The sequence below is a fragment of the Lepeophtheirus salmonis genome, chromosome 8, assembly GCF_016086655.4.
Source record: "Lepeophtheirus salmonis chromosome 8, UVic_Lsal_1.4, whole genome shotgun sequence".
NCBI lineage: Eukaryota > Metazoa > Arthropoda > Copepoda > Siphonostomatoida > Caligidae > Lepeophtheirus > Lepeophtheirus salmonis.
The window spans coordinates 3,567,506-3,592,425 of NC_052138.2; the positions used below are offsets into that span (position 1 = coordinate 3,567,506).

The following is a 24,920-nucleotide window of genomic DNA, read 5'->3' on the forward strand; positions in this document are numbered from 1 at the left end:
CGATACAATGGAAAATTCCATCTAATGATGACCACTTTTTTTTATGACAGTGCTTAAATATATTTATAAGTGCATTGCAATGTATTAAAATGATTACATGCAGATTTGTGGAATGTAAAAATATATTTAGTTAAATTAATATTTCAATGTCAAAAAAATGAAAAAAATAATGATATCACATTCATTAAAAAATAAAGATTAGTTAAATGACTTTTGTTATTTTTGTATTTAATATTTTAAATCCAACCAATTTGTCATCAGAATATATAAATTAAAACCAATATTTTGCAGTTGAACTAGACTTTCTAGAGCCGTCTACACTTTTTTTATATGAAAACCTAATTTTTTATTCTTAAAGTTAACTTTTATTATGTAAAAACTTATGATGGTTTTTTACATTTGAATTTTATTCTCTTAGGATTAGAATATCCCATATAAGATATGACCAAATATTTTGAACCATTATACATTAATGAAAAGATTTGGAAAACCAGATTTTATACAAAAAAAAACTAATTGATTAGCTAATTAAGTATTGATTAGTTAAAAGATTTTTGAACAAGTAAAATTTGTAATAATATAGCTACTATAAGTCCCATAATAATTCTATGAATTATAAACATCGTCTTCATTTATTGTGGGGTTCAATACAGAGCTGAACTGAAGAGGGAACGGAGAAGACGAGTGCAAAACTGAATACTAAACTAAGAAACTTTTGAATATTAGCTGACTTTTATATAGTTTTGTATAGAGATAATCAATTAATGTTAAAAAAAGGAAACCTTTTTACATTTCAAATAAGATCAGTGCAGAGAAAATATAATAATTATATTTAAATTCATATATATTTTTTTCATTATGCATTTTTAAAATAATTTACAACACTGATAGCCAATAAATATACTTTCAGAGAGATATGTTGAAACTTCCATGTTGTATTCAAGAATGAACAAAATTATAAAAGGACACGCATTGCAATCGTTTTTCCTTTTCAAAAAGCTAAACTGTGTTTTTTTCCCTTACTTATTGAATCTCCAAATTCAGATTGTAAAATTGAGAAAAAGACGATCAAGAGAGGGTATTGAATGATGAAAATTAGTTGTTATAGTCAATAGTCGATAGCATGGGAAGACCAATGACTGGATGTAATAGTAACCACGGATATCATTCTTACTCTTTGATATTGAACTATGATGACACACTTTATAATCCATAAACACCAACAATGTTATCTTTCTCCAATCCATTATTAGTCATCTCCAGTGAAGACTGCATACTGCACTGCCCCCTTCCTACTGTTCTACGATAAATAAGTATAAATTGATTGTGTCGTGTAATGGTTTACTTACCCGTGGTATTTATCACTATGTAAATATATAAATAACATAAAGGGCACTTCAAATATTAGTATGTTAAATCATCACTGTATTTTACATTAGATTTTTTTTTGGAAATTGAATTCATTTATTTAGGTTTTTTTATAATAATTGATTTTTTTTATAGATTATTTTATAGTTAAAAATTCATTTTTTCCATCATAAATTTTGAAGTTTTTAAAATATACTTCTGAATGTCAAGTTTAATATAGCTAAATAGTTATGTTTTTTTCATTTTCATCAAAATTGACGTAGCTTACAGACAACGCACTCGAGAGGAATTATTCTCTTGAATTCAATGTCTCTAGGATCGCGCCCACGTGATTCCTAGAATAAGAAATATACTTTATATAGATGGATTTCACAAAAACTCACAGATAAGAGAGAATAATTTTAATACTATCTATAGTGATTAATTATATTTAATCAGTGTAACTCCATCTAATCAATTATTTTGGAATATGTCCCCTAACATTTTGAGAAAATCATTCTAAGAACCCGTGTCATCTGTAACGTATGACTTATTTATGTAAATAAGTATTTTGAAAACAATTCAAATGCTTAGTTGTATTAATTCACTTAAATAATTTGTACTCGGTATAGATAACGGAAGAGAAATAAAAGTAAAATAATATCTCCTCTTAATTAACTATTACTGAAAAAAAATTGCGATGCGTTGAAATTCATGGGTTGAAAATGTTTTATATTTAATCAAATATACGAACTAAAAACATCTTTTTCAATAATCAAAATTTCTACTTTATATTAAATTTCAAAAGCTTATAAAGTAATGCATTTTGTTTAGTACATATTTATTTAGCCCGGATTTTGCTATTTTTATGGTTTTTCGATCCTTTTTAACAATTAAAAAAGTATTTATTAATAGTGTTTAATTGTTCACAAAGGCTTGAAACTTTTATTTTGACTCCACGGGGCGTTACATCCATAGCACAAAAGTATATTGTGCTGTCAGCGTCGTTATTTCCCGGGTTTTTTTTCATATTGTTCTGAACTTTGATTGGTTAAATTAAATTAAAATTTATTTAGAACAAGATACAAATTCAATATCAAGCAGTTTATTTCTAAAAGTTTAAGAATAACTACTTAAGACTACGAATTTTATGTAAAAACCAGTCAATCTCATTTAACTAATAATAGTTATATTATCGATCGACGGTAATTTTATTTCACAAAAGGAATGTATTGGTCTGTTTTGGATATCCAGCATTTCTAAAAGATAGTTATTGATGCTTGTTTTAAATATATAAAAATGCAAAATTCTTGAAATTTCAGTTTGTGTAAAACTTAATCTATGAGAGTGTCATAAAACAAATAGTTAGTCTAAGAGACAAACTATCATTTGACATAAATTACTATCAGCTCTTTCTATCTGAAAACATTTGAATTTTCAAAGTAGAAAATACATTATATTATTATAGCAAAGTTTGTCATGACATTGGTATTGGCCCCACTTTTGAGTGTAGGGTAAATATCTTTGAATTGTGGGAGTACATGATATAAGAAATATAAATGCAGAAATTAGTGTGAGAACCTAAACCTCAGCACTTAATATTTAAATAAAATGTAAAAAAACAACATGCTTAGTTACAAGTAGAATGCTAAATAGTTAATAATAAGAAAGGCTCAACAATCAATAATGCTTAAAGGTTATGAGAGAAAATATTTTTGTTATCATCAATGTATATGTTTTTTTTAATATATGCTTGCCGGGATTATAACAATTTTTACATGTATAAAATACATTAGTTATAATATCTATAACTATAATGAAACATATTTAAAAGTTGAATTAATTACCGTAAAAAATTCAAATTATTACATCAAAAAAGAAGCTATTAGAAATAAATAAAAATCTGCAAATGATTTAAGAAGAAATTAGCAAAAAAAAAAACTAAAAAAATTAGCAAAAAAAACTAAAAAAAACCAATTTAAACATTTGATTTTACATTACCTTTTCACAGACTCTAACAATTTTGTAAAGGTTAAATGATTGACGAATAAGCAAGACCAATTTGACATATAATAATTTAAAAAAAGTATGATATCACTAATACATAAATATATAAACATTTCTATATTTTTCCATGTTTTTATTAGAAATATGAGTAACTATCTTTAAAGGTAGCATTGTAAATATATTTAGAAGGGTTTTTTTGGAGGGGGGGGGCAGAAACAAACCATTAGGGGGGGGAAATAGATCTCATATATTATGGTTTATATATTTTCTTTTTATTATACAATAGCATTCTTTTAGGAGTATATAGAATAACGATCATTTGGCCCTAAAACTTATCCAAAGAATTTTGCGTGTTTTTTGTAATAACAGTATTTTTCTGAGAAGAAGTCGTTTCAATGTACCTTTGCATGTATAAAGATCCTACATGATCCTTTTGGAATAATTTAACTTCTTTTTTGTTAGAACATTTAAAATTATATTTTCTTAAAAAGAGACCACAAATAATCGATGTACCTATGTAATAGCAAAAGTAAAGTTTGAACCATGTTACGTAAAGCAGTAAATTCTAAACATTGTCTGTTTATTTTAAAAAAAGCATTACAATCTTGACAAAAAGGATAATGTTTTTGAGGAGATCTATTTAGCTGTCATGTTTGTGTATTAGCATGGATGAAAATAATACCATCATTCCTACTTTAATATTTTTATTTCATTTACTAAAGCAGTTTTCAATACACATTTATTCTGGAAGAAATACCATATTTTATTTATAAAGATAGAAGGAAAACTTCCTTGGAGGAAAATAAACCGTATTTTGTTCAAACTTCATGATGAATAATAACACATTATAAATTGGCTTAATAGTATTTATGACAAATATCAAACATATTTTTTTATTCCACCCATTGTTACCCTGCACAACCCGAGGGCAATGAATTATTATTTGATATGTGAGGGGTTCATTGGATGCATAGGCGTTGGGTTTTAACTATCCCACACTACCCATAGGATCTTGGCCACCCCAAGGGGTTTGAACTAGTTTGTGATGTTAAAGGGTTTCCTTGGATGTATTAGATGAATTGGATGTAGTTTTGAAGCTTTTAAGGATACCCCCAAGTACTTAACCATATTTTAAGAGGGGCTAATCTATTTATTCCCCCCTTCCTTATCAATCCTCTTGATCCATTTCTTAGAAGATTGAATTGAATTTAAAACTTGCAAGGAAATTGTATTACTATAAAATTACTCACACTTGAAGGTACTCCCTTGGGAATGGAACAAACAAATATGTTTAGATACTTGTCATATATAATATTAAGCGAATTTATAACGACTAATTATTCATCATGAAGTTTGAATAAAAGATGGGCATTTTTCCTAACGGGCAATTTTACTCCATAGCAATTTTCTACTGGGCAATCTTCCACTAGCAATTTTCCCCACCATAGTTTTCTACGTACGATGTATAAACTATAAAGTGTTACCACGAACTTGTTTGTTCGTGAATATCGTAATGCAATGTTGATTACTATTAAAGTGTAAGTACTAGTTAGACTTGGAGTAGAATTGAGGATCGATATTGGAATAGTTTCTGCCTATATCATTGCTAGATATGGAGTGTTAATTATTATAATTTTTGCTACATTTTCTAGTTGCTCGCAGCTAGTTTAATGAAGCTTTTCTCATCCTAATTTTTTTAAATATTCAAGGTGACTATGTGTATTTTCGGTTGTATTTTTTTACCATACCGATGGATATTATTATTTCATTTATGCTTGTTAGATTAAGTGTAAAAAGCTATGAAAGAATGGAAGTGAACAAAGATCCTTCTCGGTATAAAGCAAGGACATACGTAAGAATTACTCTAATAGTGATTCTCAATTCCAAAAAATGTATACACCTATAATTATGCAACAAATTATCAGTCTCTTCATATACACAAGAGTTTTTATTTTCATGGTATACTATCATTTAACAAGATCTTTAGGAAAACAAATTCTAAATTCTAAGCTTCCGTATAAATTCCAGTATGAGATAGACCGGCGACAGTTGTAAGACATTTATTATTGGATCATTTGCTCAAACGTTCTTTAACCCAAACCCTGTCGAAAATTTAACACAACATATTTTTAACCCAGCACCAAAACACACAGACATGCAATATAATAACTTAATGGAAAAATCATAGATGAGGATTTTTATTCTGCATTTTTGTTTTGTCGAAAGTCAATGTTTTTCATATTTCAGAAACGACTATATGCGAATAGTTTGTGATCCTGCAAAAGAAGATTTCAACCCATAAGTTACTGAAGGTTTGACCTCGTCAAATTACTTATGTCACTTAGAACATTGATTTTTTATTTCTAAGCCTTTCACCCTCCTGGGTTTGGGCTCCGTAACCCCCTGAAAAAAGCATATGAACGGTTTATTTGAACCATAATATACATGAACAAAACTTGCACGAATGTATAGTACTATGTCAGAACATCATAAAAAACCAAGACTGACAAAATGAGTCAGTCGGAAATTTAAGGTCAGAAACAAGTACTCCAGCAACCGTAAAATTTTAATTTTTTTTCCACGCTATTAAGTACATGGACGCATCTGGTTGTAATACTATGTCAGGATATCATAAAAAAGCAAAACTGAAAAAATGTCCGTCGGAAAAGTGAGGTCAGACCCCTTCCAAAGTCTTCTCAAAAATAATTCATTTCACCCCATAAAGTACATGGACAAAACTTGCATCTACGTATACTGCTAACTCAGGACATCATCAAAACAAATAATGTCAACCTATTTCCACCCGGAAAAAATAAGTCAGACCCCCAAAACAGTACCACTCCTTCGCCCCTAAATTAAAACAATTTGTTGATATTGCTTTATTAAGACAGTGGTATACAACCCTTATTATTAGCTCTGAACAATAATAATTATAACATTTTTTACTTTAGGAGCTCTGTGTACTTAGTACTAGTATACAACAACATTTTTATATAAGTGAATCAAATTTTAGTAAAGTGAAATAGTTATAAATCCTTAAGCTGTAAACTTTATTTTATAATTCAATGCAGATAGCATTGTTTATTGCTGAATTTAGGGTATTTTGCTTTCAAAAATGCATTATCCAGAAAATTCATTTTGAAAATTTGGTTTTATAACAAGAATAAATAATTAAATTACACACATTCTGGTCTTAAAATTTTAAGAACAATTATATAAAAGTTTGAATCAATTAACTATTATATTGTCACTTAACTATTGAAAGTTTTAAATCTCAGTTAACACTTTTATCCAGCCAGCATATTTTTTGCCTTGGGTGAACGATATGTCTGCTATTATTTGAATCCATTTGAAGATTATACTAAGCTATAGTTTTCCGAAAATTACATGGGAATGCAATTCATCAACTCGTTTCCAGAATTAAAGAGTTTGAGTTAGATTGTAAAAAAAAAAAAAAGACTCTATGTTATTTTTGGACGATTAAATTATTGAATTTTTCATATGTTGGATGATTAAACTATTATAGTAGATTAATATATAAATGGATTTAAATAATAGATGGGATTAATTCACTCTTAATAAACTCTTCAAGGACCTCTTCTGGATTAAACAATAAATAAAATTAATGTGAAGTGTAACTATATTTTAGAACAAACAATGGGAAGATAATTCCAGCACTTATCACAACCGTCACCGTTATAATAACCATTATAATATTTCAATGTCATCTTAAAATAATCTCATCCGTTATATTTAAACTAAAACTTGCTCACATTTCGAGTTTTGATATACATTTTTACATAAGTAAGGTAGTTTTATTTTCTAAGAATCGTTTGAGATCGTTTTTATTTATAAATATATGTTGTATCTTCTAAAACGAAAGAAGGGAAACCAAAATAATTCTTGTGATTGTAATGCTCGCCCCCAGAAGACCCCCTTTGATATGGACAATAACTATAGGATCAGCCGGACTGCCGTTAAAAGCATTAAGAAGCGATTTGAAAGCCAAGGAAATGTCGCCAGAAAGTCTGAGCAAGGTCAGAAGGAAAAAAGTCTTCGGGCCCGATGAGTGGAAGTGTCCTCCTATCATTATGTGGAACAACGAGAAGGTCACTTCTGAAGTACTCGTATATGGTACTACTATGGAAACATGTTGTTCCATGCATCAAGTAAGAATATAATGGGATTTTAATGGAGTTCAATGTCACACAAAGTAAAATACCCAAAAAATATGGAGTTAACCTACAGGTTTATGTTTCAATAATGCCAAACTAGCTCCCTCGATCTTAATTCTTTTGATTATTTTATCTAGAAATAGTTCGAGGGAACTGATTTCAACAAGTCTCAAGGATCTGTGTAATCTTTGCAGTCTGCCATCAATACTGCATAGGCTGACTTGTCAAAAGTATATATCCTGAAGAATTGTACCGCTTTCAAGAAGAAGGAGACGGTCGTCAATAAGGCTGAGGGAGTTTATTTTGATTAGGAAATGTCTATTTCAGTTATAAATCACTGTAGAAAAGTTTAATTTTGTTCTCACTGTCTTCACGAACTAGTCTTCAATAAAGTTCGAAACACAATCTTTAGTGTCATATTAAATATAACAAATGGTGTGTAATAAATGATATTAAAATAAACAATAGTGTAAATGATATTAGATAATTCATAATAGTGCAACTCCTCACAGTTTTAATTAAATGATAAATATCATGAAGTTTAAGTAATTTAAATGATACTATAAAAAGAAAAGATAAAAACATAAATAAATTTTAAATTGTTCTTACCTTGATACAATTGTGAATTATTTGAAATGCATCTATTTTTCCAACATTACCTAAAATGTAAATTTACAAATGATTAATTATGATATGTAATGAGTGATGTCGTTGGTAATACATTTTGTCAATGGATATAGGACAAGGTTGTTTGGGGTTTGATTTCTTGTTCCCAGTCGAGTCATAAGACTGGTTATATTGGTCTACAATGTATTTTAAGGTGTATATACTACTTACTAGCAGACGGTGCCTGCGTTGCTGTACTGAATAGAGGGAATAGAAACAAAGAATGAAGTTAGAAGAAAAGATACAGAGGAAGAAGAGAAGAAGGGAGAGACAGAGAGAAGGAGATAGATTTAAAAAAGTAAACAGTATAAGAGGTTTTTTTTTGTTAAAGAAAAGTCCCATAATTACTTGAAGGTCAAAAAAAAAAATATATATATATCATATGAACTCGCTTGGTTATGTTATACGTCTATTTGCAAAATTTTAAATGGATCTTATTGATTGCCTTGGATTACATGTGTGATAACACCAAAAACAAATTTATTAATATTCATAAAATTTCATCTAATATTGGAATGCTAATAGTGTAGACATAAAAAATAAACTCATAATAATGTCCCATGTGATCGATTTTACTTATTTAAGGATTTGCAAATGGGACTGAACGGAAACTCTGTTTCAGATCAAAACAAATACAGTACTTGATTTTCAAAGTAGTATTAATCAATCCTCAATATAAATCACCTTTATGTTAAATGAAAAAGTTAAAGAAAGCTGATACTTTAAAATAATTGGATATTGGATATTTCTGAGTTTTCTTAATATATATATATATTTTTCTCGTGGATGCAAAACACTGAGAAGTCTTAGAAACCAGGATCTTAGGAATACAAACCCTGGTATAATAACTTATAATAATCATTATATATAATCATTCAAGAATTATGGTATTATCCTATATCTAACAAATGATTAGATATACCCCTATCCTTGATAAAATTAGTTTTGTTTTATCATAATTGGTTTATTTCGTTTGCCAATAGATTCATATTCTAAGGGTACAATATATACGAAATCAAAACTAAATATTTATTAGTAGTGGAACAGTATTAGCATATGTCTAGCTGACTCGTGAGTGAAAATTTTCTTTGATTTCGGCTTAGTAATGCTTGCAAGATGACTGCTAAAAAAACAACATTTTTGTGGAAGACAAACTTGACAAGTCGTGGTAATGAATAATTCTTATCCAAGATTTTTTTTATTTAATGTAAAAATGTAACCTGGGAAAACACTTTGTGTCAAATTATTTTTAAGAACTAAATAGGTAACTAGAACGATCATTGGGCACAACCTCGGTCTAAGGTTAAATTTATAAATGAACCTTAATTTGTTCAAAAGTTATGGTTAGTAAACAATTTTGCCCATGACCTCAACCTTTGAACTTGACCTCTAAAAATTTAATTGGCTCTTACTGTGACAATATATAATGTTCATACGTAGTTTTATCATAATCGAACCTTAACTTTTGTCGTAACCCTGGTGACTAACAATCAAATATAGAGGTAAAAAACCAATACTTATGTTCAACTTTGTTGCTGGAAGTAATTGTATATGCTTTAATTCATGAATTTAGTTCTAATTACTCCGTGTATTAAACAGTCCTTGCCTACAAAACATGAATAGTAAGTACCCGACTTTCTTCATCAATGTTACATTTTACTTACAATGGTATATGTATGTATATATCAAATGATAGGTTACTCCAGAGAAAGAAAAATGTCACAGAATCAAATTATAAATTCTTAAGGCGTACAACAACATCTCATCCATCTTGTCTCCCCCTTTTCTTCTTTCACAAGAGTTAGATTTGACTATAGCATTTCAAAAAAGTAGACGAGATTGTATAGAAACATATTGCTAGCATCTTATTATATACCGGGTGCAAAACATTTAAGAGTATTTTTTTTTTACTTGTAATAGCCATTAAAGGTGAAACTATTTAAAAATGGAGTTGTTTATCTTTAATGGCTTTTCCGAAACATACATTTTCTATACTTTTAAGGCTATATTTAATAACACTCAATTATTCAAAATGAGATTCGCCTCTCTTAACATGTGGTCGAGACCACATGGCGACTTAAAGCTTGCCAGGATCCAACGACCTCGTGTAGATCGAATATTGAAATTGTACCGGTTCTGGATTTGCACTTTTAATTTAGATTCCTGGATGGAGGGAGCAGCCAAAAGAAGAAACTACATCTTCCAACAAACTCTGGACCTGCGAACAAGTCTAAAAAAGTACAGTAAGACTTGGCCTCAAAATGTTTTCACCTTGGGAGCAAAATTTACGACTGAAAACAACATGCAACTAAACCCATGCGAATTTCTATCTCTAGGAGGGGTTGAGCATGAGGCCTGTGCCATGTATCGTTCATCTGTGGAGACCCTGAAGAGGCCCATTATACGTACAATGGCAAAGCTATATCCGTACGTGGTCTCTCAGGCCTACTAAAGCTTCCAACACCGTGTGGCCAAGGTTATCAAGAGAGATTATAAATATTTGAATATCATTAAATGCAGCTTTTAAATCAAAAATAATTTTTGATTTTGCCCAGTTTAGTTTGTTCCTTATAAGTCTTTTAGATTTTTCCAATTTATACGGACCACTCTGTACATTGGTAATTGAACTTGAGTGTCTTTAATGTTCTTATGGTTTTACAGGTTAAATTTACTCGTATTCAACTTTCAAGTACGAAAAATACCTCTTGTTGATATTTTTTATAGAATAAATTTCTTTAGTTTTTCAAAATATATTTCAAGATTAAGGATTGTTAATAAATATTATTTTATAACAATAAGTTTTTCTAAAAACGACTTATTTACGCAGATTGTCTTACGGTTCATTTTGCCTAGATTGTTTTAAATGATATTTGAAATTATAAATATTCAAGATACACAAATATACCCTTAAAAAAATTTATAGATATTCTCTTGTAGAATAAATCTGAACATTTTCGATTGTCATATATCCAGAATAAAAGTATGGTAATTTAAACAACATAGATTTATTGTTTCGACAATTAATGTAATTTTTTTTTATATCAACGCTACCCAAAACTATTGATCTAACATAAGCAAATGAATTATTTTAGAGCCAAATAACTCAAAAGGAGCAAAAAATCATTTAAAAATTAGAAAATGATTTCAGTTATTCAGAATACAAATTAGAATAATCTGTAACTTGCTAAAATATATATAAAAAGGAATAATTCAGGATCATGAATGCTTCCTCAGAAAATTATATCAAAAAACTTATCACAGTACTTTTTTCAAATGAAGAATACATTTATTTTCAGGAAAGTTACTGTTTTTGTCTGAAACTGTGGGATAGATTAAGCCATTCACACTTTGGACTGTATTGTAAATTTAGTTGTAGTTGGTGTAAAAAATATAAGCAAACAGGCATACAGGTTTAATGAGGTTGAAGGCTCAAATAAAGTCTGAACCAATCATCTGAATGTGCTGACCCTCTAAAGAAATTAAATACATTTGTAGATAATCAGAAATGCTGTGAATGAAGAAAATGACATAAGGACTCCATTAGAGCAACACCTTATAACAGCATCAGTGATAAGGAATGTTTAGATGATAAACACTTGAATATGTATAATAATTACGTCAATTAAATGTTGAATATATTTTTTTCAATTCCATTCATTTTCCACTTGAAGTATCAATGAAAAGTACTTGTTTGAATATAAGATATTGAGAAAAAGTAAATCCACATGTGAAAATAAACGTTACCGACATAAGTTTGGGATTTCGACAGGATATAATTTGTTAATCTTATAGTGAAAACATTACATTTTTATTATTGATAAAAATTTATATGAAATTATTATTAAATTATGCAAATTCGAATAGTAAGTATCAGTTTTGATGAAGTAAAGTATAGTATAACAATTTTTTTGCCACCCATGTATGCTTTTGAATTTAAGAAATCTGAAGAAAAAAAATAAAGAATAACTAATAAGCAAAAGAGTTCAATATTAAACCTCGATTAATAATTGTTATTTATACAAATATATTCTTAAGATGACATTATGAAGATAAATAAAAAAATTGAATTGAATTGGATTTCATGTTTTAGGAGTACACTGAAAAATAACGGGGATTAAATGCAGATTCATAGAAATAATAATTATTTAATTATATTTTGGGGTATATCATTACCAGTGTATGAACGGAAGGTTATAACTTTAAAGAGAGTAATATAAATATATAAAAGATTTAAAATTAAATTTACTTTTCCATATTGACAAAAAATTTTATAAAATGTATTCATTTAAGAAATGGAGAAACTTCTTATGCACCCTGCACAATGAGAAATAGGGTAAAAAATTTATGTTTGATTGGATTTGTATGTAGGTTGTCTGGGAAAAAGAAAGGAAGGAAAAGAGAAAGTCTGTAATCGAATTTCATTATAAATGAAACATACTTTTTGAAAAAAGATGTTCAATATGTAAAAAAAAAGAAATGGGTAAAAAAAATCAATTCCATTTTTTGTTTTGATTGATAATAATTAAATCTGTCAAAAAAGAACAATATTTTATTTTGTTTTTATTACATATTGTAGGAGTTTTCAATCATTAGCAACCTAAGATTTCGAGTATCTTGTTTTAGTTCCAAACCAGCATCCGGCCTGGCATGGGATTTTACCGCATGTTTTCTGGGTTACTTCCTCATAAATATGTGCATTTAAGGATGCAGGAATTCTTTCCGGTACATTACTTTAATTAGCTGGCAGTTGTATGCATCAGAGGTAACCATCAGAGAAAACCAAATTTTTGAATGCCACCTCCAAAGACCAAAGTGTTTTATAAAATCTATTCTTATGCTACGGGAAAGGTTTCCGGTAGATATTTCATTCATACTTGCATTGAATGTATTTTTCTCTCTGCGCGTGCCTGTTTCTTTCAATCGCTATATATTTATGTTTGTCTCTCATCATGTTGTCACTTTTACTGTATCACACAACCTTTCATCCAAAAATAAATAGAAAAAAACACCAGAAATATTTTGATAGTTAGCCAAATAAGTCAATCATACCGAGTGCTATTTATCTCTTATGTACTTCACGACTGTTACTATCGTATTATTTATTCACAGTCTTTAAAATAAATACTAAAATGCTATATAGTTTTAAAATCGATACCGTATTATAATAATATTGCTTAGTAATGTTTTATTAAAAGAGTAGTTATACAATAGTATTAAACAAAAATAGCAAAAATTTCTTCATATAAATAATAAAATGACCAATATATATATTATTTATACAAAAGGGATAAACGAGTAATTGTATTCATGTTCTTTTGTAAACAAAGAATAAATATAAGATAACTTATTACTTTGTTTATGTATCAGAAAGAATAAATTATTAAATATTCATGACGTATCAGGCGAGACTAGGAAATCAACGGCAGACAACAAAATACAAAGGGTATTTTTGTATATGCAGAGTAACACCATGTCATCTCTTTTTTCGTTTTATTTTTTCCAGTTTTTTTCTTCTTCTTTTAATGTTTTCTTTCTTCTTAAATGGCCAAACAATATGCCACCCAAAAATAAAATTCTGCCAAGGTGGCATAAAGTAGTAGTCCATATATATAATGTATATTTCTTTCCCTAGGAATGACCAGGGCGCGAACCTACACACATTGAGTTCAAGGAATTAATTTCTCCCGAGTGCGTTGCCCTTTGAGTAGGCTGGCTTTAAAGCAAATGCCGCTAGGCGGCATAGAGTAGTGTTCTAAGACCACGGTACGGTTTGGTCTTGGAAAACCTTGCTAGTAACACATTTTCAAATACTTAAAATAATGTTCTTCAAATTTTGTTCTAACACCCTTTTCTAAATAATTATTTAGACATGATGAATCATAGTCCAAATATTAACACTAAACAAGAAAATTTCATCTTTGTTATGCCCTTATAATGAGTTGGTGTACTTTTCCATCTATTTCTTAACATCTGGATAACAATAACACTTTTGTAAAATCACCATGTCAATAAAAAAACTTTATTTGTGATTAAAATAATTAATGATGGAGGTGTGGAAAAGTGAAATATTTTGTCCTAAAAGTTCATTTATTGGGGTTAAAACTTGAAAGATTGCTCCAAAAGTATCGTTCAATTTAGTCGAAAAAATATCTTATTTTTTAAATATAACTTTCTTCTATTACTTTCTTATAAAATTTCTAATTCCGTATCTTCGTTATTAGAGAGTATTAAAGATGCCCTTTTATTTAATCTCAAAGATAGAAGACACTTTTTTGAGAAAGTATTCATATCATAACCCTTATATTGATAATTTCTTCGTAGCTTATCATATTTAGTTTCAATTGGAGACAAATATCCCTTAATAAATATTTTCTTTTGAATATATATTAATTTACATTAATTAACTTATGTTTTACCTACACGATTAAATAAAATAATTCATTGAATCAAAACAGTAATGCATATGATGGAAATGTTGTGTGATTTAATGGTTTTGCATTATTGTTGTTTTGGATACTTCCAGAAAAATTAACATGACCTATATTCAGCATAGTTTCTGGGGTTTGGTCTTACAATGTTTTTTATCAAAAATTTATGTTAATTCTCCTACTAGTTTGGAAATCATAGTTATCATTTTAAACAAAATATAGTTTTTAGACGAAATATCCAAATGTTAGTGATATTTTAGACCTATTAGATGAAAAATATTCTGAGTCAATGACGGTTGCAGAAACTTGAGAGAAAAAATGATACTATTCTATATCGTCCATGCAAAACGAATGTTGTCAAAGTGTTGTGTAGAAAAATAATAAGCAAATTACTCAAATGGAGAATGGCATATACAAGAGGATACCATAGAGTTGAAAGGAAATATGTGAGTATCACGGTTACTGATAGCTTTTTGAAATATATCAATGTCATTGAAAGAGTTGACCTTTTGATTCAATAACAGTGTCTATGAAGGGGAAATCATATCAAGAAATGTGTGTTGCTATATATTTAATTAATCAGTTTATTTAAGAAATATCATTATTTTATTATATAATCCAATTATTTATAACTGTTCCATATTATTATGGGGGGGGCCTTAACCTTAAAGTATAGACCAAATGGCAATTATTATTTCTTTTTCTACTTGAAACAAAATTACATTAGTCCATTTTGTGTTGATTAACGAAGTACTAGGGAGTAAATACAATAAAATATTTTTTTTTTATTAAATTACGACAATAAAGAAATGAATATCATCAAATATGTTTAATCAAAAAATTAATTACGTACACCTTGTATAATAGACACCAAACCTATTTGCGAAAATAATAATATTTTTAGCAAATTGCAGAAAAATCCACATGCCCAACTGATGAATAATAAAGTAAATGATTAATTATATTTTTTAAAGAAAGTTTCTGCATCCCTTTGATCCATTAAAATAAATAATTACAAAATATAAGCCAATGCAAATTAGACTCCCAAATATGTTTTTACATATTTTTTGAGCCATTACTCACACAAAAAGAAAATAGTTCTAAACATATCTTTGTACAGTAGAATGAACCTGAAATATTTTCTTTTGTAGGAGTTTGTAACAAAAAGGCCACAAAATGGAAATTTACATAAGAAAAGCAAAATCAAGATTTATCTCTAGTTAAATTTACTTTGTATATTTATTTGCATAAACAAATGGTACATTTTGACAAAAAAATAGTTGAATATCACAATAGAATAAAAACTTTAGAAAATGAAAATGAAATATGGATATTTTATCAGATTTATGGTTTTTTTTTCTTGAATGAGAAAATACATCTATTCAAGTTAGTCCAAAAAAGCATATTAAATATACATTTGTAATAAAAGAAAATACATAAGAATTGTTTTGTTTTTTTAAATTAATGTTTAATGTCCTGGGAATCAAAATAGTGATGGTCGGACGCGATGATATTTTATCCACATTTTCGAAAATTGTCCTTCCCGAGTATGGTGGATCTTTGCAACCAAAATTACCAGAACATAATCGACTAAAATAAAGTTGCGTGTGATTGGCTTTTAAAGTATTAGAACTGTAATTAAATTTCAAATTTTTATCCTCCTAACAAGCATTTTCTCTTTATCGTAGAAAAATTTTATATAACTTTTTGCTCTATGTCCTATTGTTATAATGTATCATTCAAAATATTTTGTTAAGTAATTTTTTCTGAAAGATGAAAATGAAAAGAGGTACTTCCCATACGTTTAAAACCCAAATAAATTCTGGGAAACATAATATTGGAAGAGAAACACTAAACCATATGTAAAAATAGATTTTTTTAAATTAAGTTTTTTTTAGATTTATTTTAAAAATAAAATATATTTAGTTTTAAATTATTTCTAAGTATTTATGCGCATAGAATATAAAGACAATAAACATACAAAAGGGTCTACTTGAAGAAATTTCCTTGTTTTCATATTCAAGTTATAATGTCTGTTCAATAAAATATTTCGCATTTTTATATATAGGTGAAAAAGTATCTAATGTGTGTTTTTTGCTAATTATACATTCTTCTAAAAAAATAGCTGTTTTTCTTCAATATATGTGCAATAGGTATTAATAAAGTTGTAATTACTATGTATGTACTCGCGTGTTAAATTTATTGTGTTGGGTAATCTAGTTGTAGTGTATTTTGAATTTAAATATATGATATCATTAATCGTTTACTTTTGAGGAGGAGAGAAAATATAATTATAAAGTAACCACTTGTGTATGTGCTCATTAATAAAAGATAGTATCATATCAGCAATAACCTTATTTTCAGAGGTGTATAATATATGTTCTATTCAGTGAGAACAACTATTTACGATTGGCAATCTGAATGGGATTTTTGTTTTCCAAAGCTTCTATCATTATTTTTTAATTATTGAACATAAAACAGCTAGCTATAAAGTGATAACAAGTGCGTAAGTATTTGAAAAATTGAGGGATTTCTAAGGAGTTATACATAATTCCTGCCTCTGCCCTTACTAATGAATTACGGTGTAGGGATTGTTTGCATTTTTTCCTCTCATTTGCAACTTATTTAATAAAATGTCATGACAACTAACCTGGTCTCTGTCAAAATATTATTCAAATATCCAAGGTTACAATGTGAATTTACGATTTTTTGTTTTTAGCATATCTTTAAGGCTTAGAATTTTTGACCATAGTGGGAGATCGCCCAGTAAGAGAGAAGAGTATTTGACTAACCGAGAGCCAAACAAAAGTGCATAACAGTTTTTGATGTATAGAGGATGTCATTTTAAATTATTTAATATAATTTAAAAATACATTTAATTTTTTTCCAATTTTAGATTTTGAACAAATAAAAATGTTTAAAAAATATCGTGATTGTTCGACTCAATATTGTTACAGAGGTCATCAAAAATGGAGAAAAGTTAAACTCTATGCAAGTTCATCCTGAAGTAAGTTAAAAAAAGTTAATCCTGAGGAAAATTGATCACCACCAAAAGATATATATTTAAAAAAATATTTTTGGAAAAATGAAAAAAATCAGGAATAATATACTATTTTACTTTATATACAAAGATTTAATTATTCAATAATATTTGTTCAAAATTTAAAAAAGAACTTATACTTAACTAAGCACTTTATGTTATCCGTAATGGTCTGTATCGGTGGGATTGCAATCAAATTTGTTAAATAGTTTTAAGATTTTTTTATGGCCTAAACTGTATTTACAATATAAAGATTTATTGCTCATTTAAATATGACTCCTAGTGGCGATTGCATCAAATCATCTTGACTTTTATTATATTTAATTGTACAAGCACACTATTTAGGGGACTTAATTCACCTTCTTTAATAATAATATTATATAATATAAAATTTCATGTTTTTTCATCCAGACTTGTCTTGCATGAATTTTCTCGGGGTGAACTTTCCTTGCAATTAACTTGCTTCAGAATGAACTTTCCTTGCTATATACTTGTCTAGGATGATTTTTTTGGCATGAATCTGACTCTGTATGCAAGGAAACCCTTAAAATGAGTCAGAAATAACCAACCTTTTCAAAATTAGCTGGCTTACAGATCAGTAGGGGCCTTCATGTCCAAACGATGATCCTTTCCCAGGAAATAAGAAATCCTAATTTCTATATAACAAAATATTATCCTTGAATACAAATATCATTACAGGGGTTTTGTCAAATTTAATAGAAAAAATCCACATCTACTGGCTCGTAAAAAAAGTAGGTGTAAAAATAAATTAAAAAAGTAATAAAAAGATGAGAGTTTTTATATACATATTCAACTATGAATACGAAGAGAGCTTTAAAGTACGACCATTGTCTTTTTATATGGAGAACAACGCCTTCCTAACAAAATCTACTTTTTAGCCACTCCTTCTTATGCTTGACATTTTTTTAAATGAAAAAATGTAATTTTAAAACTACTCACAATAAATGTGCACACCCATGGAGAAATAAATACATAAAGGGATGACAAAAAATTTTATATGACTTAGTTAGGCAGGTTCAAAATACATCTGGAAAAGCTATAATCCTCAATAGGATTTTTAAAGTCTATTTAAACACTTTTGAATACTACAAAAACTGTAGCACTCTTCGCCAATTTTGAAAAGTAAAAAACCATTCTCCCTGTCAGAGGATTCCATGGGCCTTTTTTGGCTTTTGCAAAAAAAGACAAATCTTTAAAGAGATCAAAAGGGCGGTTCCTAGTCGTTTTGTGTTCCTCCGATGGATGAAGATCCGAAAAGGTTCTCCTTTTTGATTTTGGAATATGGATCAGATTTCCTTTCGGCTTTGTTTCGCTATTGTATTTTAATGTTATTACAAGAAAATGTACAAACACCAACAAGTATAGAAGGCCTCTCCTATGCCTTACAAACTCGTATTAAACAGCTGTTCAAACAAAAAATGTATCCATATAGAGTTCGCTGGAGTATTTTCTCTACCACCAAGATCTGTAATAGAGGTGGCTTCGGTCAAGGTTACACTAAGAACCTTCTGCGCCACCTCTCCGATCTACCTACTTTTTGAAACATAATCGAAAAGTTAAAAAGTCAGTGTTTGAACGGTTGTGTATGAGAGAAATACTTTAACTCCCTCTTGAAAAGTTTAATACAGGGGTTTTAATAGGTGTAATTCTAGATATATTATAATCCGAAGAAAAAAGTTAAACTTGATTTGACTTGATCTAAATAATCAAATCTCTAATTATTTAGATCATCTTCTTAATTTTATTTACTGAAAGATCCATTCAGCAATTTAAACTTATAGCGGTTATTTATGCCACATAAATAAATAATTGTAAAAAAAAGAAAGAGCATTAAACTGTTTAACACCTTTTAAATTTTAGACAATTGGTTAAATTGATAAAAGTTGAAATATTACTACTGAGTGGTATATTCAAAACCGAACACTTTGAAATTTGAGCTGCAAAAAACATAGTTTATTAAACAACTATAGAATTTCAACAAAATAGTTATTTCATTATAATTAAGAAATCTTTATAATTTCATTTCAACTTTTTACAAAGGTGTTCTTCAATTTTGAGATAAAAAGAGAAAATATTTCGTAATGAAAAAGTGTCGTCCTAAATATCTCATCAAATGAAGATAAACTTCATATTTTAGTATTTTTGTTTGTCTTATATGAAATAAAAAAAGAAAGAAACATTATAATTACCTAATTTACTTTAGTTAAATCTCCCCCCCCCCCCTCAAGTTTTTACTTGATGTATTACTATGATATATTTTATTTTAAATAATTTTAATAGTTTATAATGCATTATAGGTATACTTAAGGGATAAGGATTTGCTAATGAGCAAAAGTCAAGTCATTTATCAACGTCTTTCTTTGTAGACATTGGTGTTTATATAATGACATAGAAACAAATGCATGTATTATGTATTGCCGCTTATAAGAGCCTAAAGAATGTTTATATAACATACCTAGAGTATTTTATATTAGATCTTCAATATAAAAGGCATTTAGTATAAATATAGAAATATTTGCCAAAGTCTTTTTTTTGTTATTAAAAATAATTTGACATTTTTGAGGACATTTTTAGAAAGTTTTTTCTTCTTTTTTAGGAAAAGCTTCTCAAGCTAAGAGATACACTGCAATGTAGAGGAAATCTACAAAATAAAGTGTCAAGATATGAAGTTTGACTAGCTTAGCTTACATATTTATCCTCAATTCTACTTTGATTTCAACAAGGACTGACAATCATATGAGGGACTTTCCGTCTTTTATTAGCACACACAAATGTTCAATCAGGTTTCAATATAATTATATGTAGTAAAAAATGAAATTCACTCCTCAGGAATGAAATAATGATGACAGCAGAAAGTTAAGTCAGTGGTTCCCCCCCAAAAAAAAAAAAAAAAAACTAAGAAAAAAATATATCTGATTTCATCACTTCTTATCCACAGACATATCAAAAATATATACATGTATATTCTACGTTCATATATGAATGTTTTCTCTACATTTTACCCTCCCCTCCCTCTCATCTGAGAATGAGTACCATCCCATTACTGGAAAGCCGTAAATGTTATTCTTTATTGTATTTTTATCAATTATTTGCTACGTTACAATTGTTTGAAAATACCAAACCTGTCTTAAGAAGTCACGTATTCAATATCATCTACCTGATCGCTTAATGCAAGGTTGACTCTATTAAATATATCTGATGTTGTATTTTTTGTACAAAAGTTATTACATTAGTAAAATAAAGTTGTACGTGTGTACAAAAAATAAAAAATACGTTGTTAGATACTTTGTACATTGTATTATTTTACTTGAGCTACAATACACAATACCATACCAACATTTTATGATGAACATTCGTTATTCCATGCATTAATGTCTGCACTCGACTTTAAGCATCAATGCAATTAATTATAACAAGATATTATTATTCTAAAAAACGCCCTTATGGCTGTTATAAGTCGTAGAGCCTTTGCCATTGACTGTATTTTAATAATTGAATCTAAGCATTACATGTAATATTTTAATTAATTAGTGTTGGATCGAGTATTGCACAAATACGAAAAAAACAAACTGGATGATACTTATGACAACAATTTTCCGAAAATTATTCCAACCTGTAAATATATGATTAATTCAAATTTAATTGAAATAAGAATCAAAACCTCACACTTTAAAACAATAATTAATCAAATTTTTAACGGATCTCTCCGGGACTTTAAAAAGAAGAGAGTTGCTTTATTACTAGGTAATCCTGACGGAATCCAGTTTCCATTAAAGTCATTAAGCCACTACTTCCTTATGTCCTTTAAAGTACGTGGTTTAAGGGTCATTTTGTAGCATTATGTACCCGGCCCGTACACTCATATGGGCAGACAGATGTAAAATATTGTTATTTCATATCATCCATTTTTGGATTATAAAAAACAATAAATTAAAATTTTACTGCTGAAATTCAAATGTAAAGGTTTGATTGATATAATGGTTTAATTTAATAGTATTGTATGTTAAAAAAATGTTAGAAATATTGTAACAGCAGGATGGGGCAGTAGGCGGAAGTGCAAATAAAATGCAAGACTGGTACAAAGATAATTTTTAATCTCTTTAGGGCCAAACCAAATGGTCTACATTTTCCCCAGATTTCAACCTCTTATACTTTACATTTTAAATTATTTGTTCGTTGTAAGGTAAATTTAGTGTCCAGGCTCAACATGGACTACCTGATTGCCATTACTACACTATATATGACCAACCAGTATGTACAAATAAAAGAAACATAAAACGAACGTAGACAACCCGACATTTTGGAGAATGTTTGGGAGAGGAGTAGCTTAAATGTCATGAGGTTTCATTAGATAAGTTACAATAGCTGTGAGATGAAATCCATCAACACCAATCCTATTTCTAATATTCCAAGGACATATAGTAAATTATTATTACTCCTATGTATATCATCAATTCTACTTTTAACCAGGAATTACACAAAGCAAACCTTCATTGTTACTTTTCGTGTTTTATAAGCACCCACACTAGTTTTTACTCTACAAATATATGTTTTATCTTGAAGAATTATATAATAATAACAGACTATGGAAAATTACTAATCCTGCACAGATTGTCTTCTAAAGAAAAGCTGTTTTTCTTTCGATGACATGTTTTATATGCCTCTACTGATTTTACTTGCCGAAGCTTGTGGGCAAAATATTCTAGAAGATGGTTGTGCAAGTCATGATTTTTTTTTTATTGGAACATTAATTCTGGACCGCCATGTACAACGTAAATAGGTCTATTGTCATTACATGGAATTGGTTGAACTATTAAATTTGTACTCAATATTATAATTTAACTCTAAAAATCAAGTTGTAAACCTGTCTGGGAATAATTTCAGTCTAAAACAATTTGAGTTAGTAAACGTAGCGAACACTATTTTATTCTTAGTAACTAACTAATTTAAAAACATCATCCTTTTACCATAAAAATATTTTTGAACATATAGTTTTGCTGGATGTACAGGGATTTATACAGAATAAATATATTCAATCAAGGTGCCCTCTGGCCTAAATTTTGCTCTCTATACACCATCTGCACTGCGACAAGGCATCGGTGACGCCATCCTTGTGAAGGTTGCTGAAGATCCTTGTGATGAGGTAGTCCCTGCTCTTAAAGGCAGTTCTGTTGGTATTTCTCTCCACTTTACCCAACAAATATAAGTATATGGGATTACAGTCGGGTAAGTTAGGAGGTCAAACATCAGGGGATGTGAGGTCAAACAAGTTGTCTTCTTTTGTATGACTTGTACTTGATGTCCTCGTTCATAAAGTTTCCAATGGTCTTCTCATCAAAGTTAATCTACCTGGTCAGGCCTCTTGTAGAATGGTTGTCGTCTATCATCTTCTGGAGCTTGTCAATGAATTAATCGTCTCGGGTCAGGTCAAACCTTTTGGAATGTTCCTTTCTAGCAGCCAAAGCTTCTAAGTCGTTTATTGACTCAATCAGCTCACGTTTCACTTTAGGTACATTCAATTTTCATACTAATTTTTCTATGTCTAGGAGAAATCATCATACACACTAAGTTGGGTTTCCCCTCCTACCTGAAGATAAATACATCCACATTCTTTATAAAACGGGCACTTTTCACCCAATTTTCTTATTATATATTAAAAAACTTTTTCTTACAAAAGGGATTGAAAATATATATATTATTATGAATTCGAAAATTGCTTCGTCATCAAGTTACTTTGGTTTTTGAATACGATAACAAAAATTACTTACTTTTATATGTTCGTATCATGCCTACAGCAACGATTACGTCAATTTGGAATAATGGTTTATTTTATGGGTTTGTACCACTTACAAAATGTATCCAATTACTTAATTCATATTAATAACAGTTAAAATGAAAATAAAACTTTACATTTTTTCACTAGTTTTTCTGTATTTATAATTTTTTTTTCTTAGAAAGCAAATTGTTAATGCCCTTTTATAAGTACGTATCATGTTGTAAAATAAATTGTTAGAAACGTATCTCAAAATAATATTTTTTTATATTTATACAAATAAATCAACAAAATACATCAAAATTTACAATCTTAAATTACTATAACTGAATTTAAATCAAGTTTTTTGTGCAATGGGTTATAAAACACGCAAAAAAGTTTTAACTAATTCTAAAAACTACATATATGTTCCAATTATTTATTACTGAAAATTTCATTCAAACTGTTGTTGAACAAACGATGATCTTTTCCCATTAATAAATTTTACAATCAATATCACTCTAGATGAAATACTAGTTATGATTAGTAGTCATTTGCTATATGCACAAATTAACGGTTATATTTAACAGAGCAGCGACTGTTAAATAATTTTAAAGGCTGCAATAAGGTCATAAGCAAAGTTTGAAGTTGATGGTTCAATGTTGAATGATAGTGGTAAGAAAGTTGCAAAGCAAATTATTGGGGAAATATCTTTTTGTACATTTTTATTGTGAGATACAATTGTTGTGTGTAATATTATCATCGTGAAGTTACATCATTCTAAGCAATATGACTTTGAATAATTTCATTGCAAGACAATATTATCGTATGCAGTTTCATTTTGATTACACTATATTCAGACAATCAAACTATTAGATGTAGATATATAAAAATACACTGCAATTTGTCTTATGTCCAGCACTGTACAACCTAAGAACACGGATGTATATATTTATATTATAAGGTGTCCTTGATGAATTGGCAAGTGGCGGCAAAAAAAAAAAAACCCTTGGAGCCGAGCAGTTCATTTGTAAATCCCATGAGTTGTGTTGTTTTATAGCCTGTTAGAAGGTGTCATTGATGTTTAGATACGCAGTCACAATGGGCCAACACTTTACCTCTACAACTTGAGGGTTGTGGGCATATTATAGTGATTGAAGTCTATAATCCTAAGAAACGTATCGACAGTGAAATTGAAACTGCATAGGGGACAATACTTCACATATACCACCTGAAAGCCGTGGTATTTTTTTTTTATTATAAGGGGATCCAAGATTATCATGGAAGCGAGTACTGCAACATTCTTATTCATTACATAGTTCCATGGGCTAAATAAAATTTAATTAAAATAGATAATATTGTATTGCAACGAAATAACTCACAATCCTGTTACTTCACGTTGATTTTGCCCACAACAATAATGTAAACCATATTTTGTCATACAATGATACTACTCTGGACATTTTTTTCTGCATCCTTTTACT

At 28.7% G+C, this 24,920-nt stretch overlaps 1 protein-coding gene across 2 annotated transcripts in view; it reads right to left on the reverse strand.

Moving 5' to 3' along the window:
- Positions 1 to 24,920, reverse strand: part of LOC121122669 (protein Fe65 homolog) — a 170,081-nt gene that overhangs the window by 111,868 nt on the left and 33,293 nt on the right. For both annotated transcript variants that reach the window (XM_040717702.2, XM_071890350.1), the window contains exon 2: positions 8,139 to 8,188. The gene's annotated coding sequence lies outside the window, so the exon portion shown is untranslated. The remainder of the gene's footprint in view (positions 1 to 8,138; positions 8,189 to 24,920) is intronic.